Consider the following 5120-nt stretch of genomic DNA (forward strand, 5'->3'; position numbering starts at 1 on the left):
ATACGGTTTAAAACTTCTAATAACTACTGAAGACTTACAGAATGTTTTTATATCAAATCTCCAGCTGCATGATCGAAACGTAGTCCATGGGAAGAACGTATAATGGGGGGAGGAAGCTAAAATTGATAAAATAAACTGTCAGAGCATTTTCTTTCTTTCTGTTATTAATTGCTAAGGGGAAACTGCACTCTCTCCATTGAGGAATAAAGCTAAGAGACTGTCAGAAAATAAATGCGTTTTTGTAAAAGTATTGCCTTACCTTCTTCCTCACATGAAGTGTTTCCTCTTACAAAATTGTGCAATCTTACAAATTAAAAAGGCTGTTATTCAAACACTGCGCGTAGCACGTGGCACTCTGTACACAGATAGTAAGATAAGAGTGTGTGTACACAAACTTTCTGATTGGTAAATGTCCCCGATTTAAAAAAATATATATATATAGATATATAAAAATCTTGATGGAGTTTGTAGTTTACACAACTGCAGAGACTCCATTTTGTTTGTTTACGTTAACAGGAATATTTCTTAACTTACTTTCTACACCTCAAAAAATAATAACAAAAACAAAAAAAAAAACAGCTTAACTCTGAAATAATTGTTTTTGTTTAGAATCATTACTTAACTCGTTGTTGGATAAAATTACTGCGGAAATTTAAAATTATTTCAGGATAGTCTACGAGTTGCCGGTTCCATCAACTTAATGAATTTTACCCAACATTGTTGTACACTGGATGACAAAATTAATAGAAAACATGGTCTTACTCGTGCAGCTTGCGATGAAGCGGGACAACAGTCCCAAAAAGGTCATATTACAGAAGCCGATACAAGATGCTAGAAAGTATGTTGCCCCCTGAATACTTAATGTGGAACAGGGCACGCACCCCTGCTGACTACCAAACAGCGCTTCACTTCACAGGCCGCTAGTCCTGCATTCTTCTCTTTCTCTGGGTTGGATGGGCTCCCCAATTACTTCGCCCCTTCCCCTTCTCCCTCTAGTGGAGGATGCTTCTTTCTTCATCCTTCTTTCCTCTACTGTACTCCCAATTTACTCCTAGTGGTGGTGGCGGGCAATTCCGAGTTCCATTAGGGGACCCTGCGGCCAAAGGCCAGAAGAACAACAGAACCCAAACTACTCTAACACAAAACCACACAACACTACACATGTACAATATCCATACATTTTTAAATCTCTGGAATTTCCAGTAAACTGGCACACCCATCACAATGCAAGCAACGCGGAAATGGGGGGGGGAACCCCTGGTGCCGCTTGACACCAAACACACTTTACACTACGTACATTTCCACCACCACAGAACCTAACCGATTTAGTCCTTCCACCATTTTTCCTAGATGGCACCTGTTCCGGGATCTGTGACACCTCAGGACAAGATCTATGACCTTCAGCTCTGCTGTCAATGCCACCTAGCGGTCTGAATAGGGTGTTCTTACTCGATTCACTTTAACTCCCTACCCCTTGGCGGGAGGACCCGGTTCCCTGTCTCTTCCCGCCACCCCTTCTTTTCCCTCTGGTGGGGCATGGGCGTGCCATTGGGCCCCACCAGGGGCCAACAGCTAAAAGGTCAGATGAACAACGGTACACAACACTACACTCTACAATAACCATACACTTTTAAATCTGTGGCCTCTAGTGTTCTGTATCACACGACAATGTATGCTACGCGGAGATGGGGGAAACCCCTTGGTGCTATTAGACCCTAAACACACTATACGCTATATACACTACACCTACTTCTAGGATTCACAGAATTCTGTTTACTTCACGCGAGAAATGATGGAACAGTTGTGAGAAACCACCGGTGGCGCCCCAAACCAAAACTCCATGCCACTATGCTCATACAGCGTATGATCCCCTTCGACTGTTAAACAGGCTTTACACCGGAGAACCATGCTTGATATAACGGTGTCCATAAGATTCTGTGGCAACAAATCCCACTCTTCCACCAGGGCTGACTCAGCTCACCAAGTGATCAAGGAGTTGACTGTTGGCGTCCCACATGTTTGTTCGGATTGAAGTCTGATGCTCGTGCTTGCCATGGCAGTCCTTGGATATCTTCAAGATGTTCCTCCACCACTTCAGCTCTATGTGCAGTGGCGTTGTCGTGCATGAAAATAAAATCTGGGCCAACCGCATCTCTAAAAACAGTCGCACATAGGGTTCGAGGATCTGCTTCCACCGTAAGTGTCCCTTTCTCTAATGTTGGACGGATGGTACCGCATTCCTCTTTGTTTCCAGTTGAAATAACGTCTCGAATCTGCTTTAGGCTAAAACGAGACTCGTATTTTATAGTGAACAATGTCTTCGGTGACACTGTTCATAATAAAATATTCATGAGAAACATTTGGTTCTGTTAATTTTGTCAAGGAGTGTATATGTGTCATATTTTGCTGGGGTCCTGGTGGATAGGTAGTTATGGGGGAAACTACCTTTTGTTATGACTTTGGCATAGCAATATAGCGAAATAAACACAAACCGGCCGTGAACACACTCAATTGCAGACGCACAGAATGCACAGGCGCCAAGGCATGCAAATTAATTATTCTTCTACATCTTAGCTGCTAAGATGTAGAAGAATGTATAAGATGTACCCCTCACTGAAAGGGTTGTTTGTTGTCCCTAAATTTGTTACAGTAGTATTGTGTTTTGCTGGTAATTGAATATTTCTGTTTTGTAAATTGTTTTCAGTGGAATAATTAAAATAAAATTATAATTACTGTAAACAACAACAACAAAAATAAAATAAATAAAAACTTGCATCGGCCGGGAATCGAACCCGGGCCGCCCGCGTGGCAGGCGAGCATTCTACCACTGAACCACCGATGCACATTAATTATTTCTTTGATAATATTATAAAAGCAGTATCACAACTTCGTTTGCTACTTTAGTTAAAATATTTTGATTAATAATAAATGATTGTCCTGTGAAATATTAAAATGTCTCCATGATCAGCCTTAATGGAATATATGCTTTCAAGTATGTCACCAAAATTTATACATACGAATCGATGTGTAATGAATTAAAAAAAAAAAACAACAACAAACAAACTGAGAAACTCTAAGATAAATAAATGTTGTATATGGATTATTATATCATTACAGTGTTTTTATTTTCCATATTTAATAATTTAATTTTAAGTATATACTCATTCTCGGATTTTAAGATACCAAACTAAAATCTACAACATTTGTTTAAAATCGCATTTCCTTTGATGAATGGTGCCATCTAGTGATAAGTTAACATATCATTGAAATTGCTATATTAGCAATGGTGGACATCCTCTAGTCTGCGTATCAAAAATAATTAATGTGTTTATTACGAAAATTATATTTTCGCGTACCATAAAAAAACGATTTAAATAATCTTTAATTTATATCTTAAAAAGTAACGTTATTTGAGTTTCGGCAAACTTAGAATTATAGAGATATAAGCTCCAAAACTTGTCACGTTATTTCCAATTTTTGCTGAATTCTCCTATGGGACCTCCTATGCCATTTGACTCTTAATCTATACTATACAATACACTGTACTTATGCCAGCAGGTAAAAAAAAAAATATATGTATACTGTATATTAAAAAAAAAGGAACAGCTGCACCCTCTACTTTTACAATAGAAAAGAGAGGGTGAAATAAATAATAGAATTAAAGTATTTTGTTCATCCCAATAGCATTGATTTCTACTATTTTTCATTGCGAATGTATAGTATTTTGCCTAAGGAAAAATACGATAATACATATTAGTAATTAAAATATACGACCATGTACTTGATATATGAGCTTTTTGAGACAGGGCCCGTTCTCAATTTATGCTGCATCAAATGTAATAAAATGTAACATTCAATTTAGAATAAAATTTATCGAAAATTAAAAAAAGAGAGAGAGAGAGAGAGAGAGAGAGAGAGAGAGAGAGAGAGAGAGAGAGAGAGAGAGAGAGAGAGAGAGAGAAATGCAGGAAGGAGAAAAGTAAAATCAGAACTGGTTCCTAATGCTTGTGGAATCTGGGTGGGAGAATTAATTTGTGGAATAGGACCACAACGAGCAATTCTCCTTGCCTGAGTTAAAGGTAACTTTCGTTAGGGGATTTGGAGTCCTTTCCAGCCGTGATCCGGATGCATTGCACCTGGGGATCGTTCTTTAGGACCGGCTCCGTTAAAAAGTATTTTCCCAGTACGTATCTCTGTGCGTTTCTCTGTTTACAATCGGTGTAGCAAGACAGTATAATGATTCCTTGTAGGCTAAATGTCGCTATAGGTTTAAATTATGGGTTTAAATTATAAGTTTAAGCCATGGGGCGTTACCCAGTTGAAATGAATATGGGCCTGTATCAAAAAACTGCCACATCAGAAAGTATGAATGTGTGCAAAATGTTAAAGTAGACCAGACTTTGTTCTCTTGGGTAACCCTAATATGAAATACAAACATATATATAAATAGCTTTCCAGATATTGACTGAAACTTGTGGTTTAGTCACTCCTACACAGCAAACTTTTATGGATTTTTTGGATGACTGTACCTCAGTATGTTAGAGAAGCAACAACGGAAAGCAATACTCAGGATCTGATTATCAGCAGCGACTCTTCATTCATTAAGAAGTGGTCACATTGTATTGAGGTGGGATTTTCATTAATACATAACTACTGTCAAGGCTAAAAGGAATGGCATTATGATAACTGCAGTGGTCTCAGAGAGTTTTAAATTATGTGCAATGGGACCAACTGATAATGATGTTACCAACAGCAAATTCTAATTAAGAAGCATTCGGGAAGTAATTGTAGAAACTACTGGGCTTTTCATACTAACTAAGAAATACTGTTCAAAGCTTACACCTAAATGGATGTCGGATGAACTGATGAGTCTTGTGGCAGAGAAGAAAAATGCGTAGAATTCATATGAATTATCAGGTGATACAGCAGCTAATGGTAGACATAACCTAGTATATAATCAAGTCACAAAAGAAGTTAGGCAAACTAAGGCAGATTACAAGAAGTATCTGGCAAAGAATGCAAAGAAAAGCAGCAAAGACTTCTTTACTTATATTAACAGTATAAGAAAGATGTTGAATCACATTGGTCCACTTAATGATTTAATTGTTGATGATTCTGCT

At 38.0% G+C, this 5120-nt stretch overlaps 1 non-coding gene across 1 annotated transcript; it reads right to left on the bottom strand.

Moving 5' to 3' along the window:
* Positions 1–2771: 2771 nt before the first annotated feature.
* Positions 2772–2842, bottom strand: TRNAG-GCC (transfer RNA glycine (anticodon GCC)). The gene has a single exon. It is a non-coding gene; the product is annotated as a tRNA-Gly (tRNA).
* Between the last annotated feature and the right edge of the window lie 2278 nt (positions 2843–5120).

This window comes from Mastigoproctus giganteus, chromosome 4 (genome assembly GCF_048544385.1).
Source record: "Mastigoproctus giganteus isolate SK-2022 chromosome 4, ASM4854438v1, whole genome shotgun sequence".
Classification (NCBI taxonomy): domain Eukaryota; kingdom Metazoa; phylum Arthropoda; class Arachnida; order Uropygi; family Thelyphonidae; genus Mastigoproctus; species Mastigoproctus giganteus.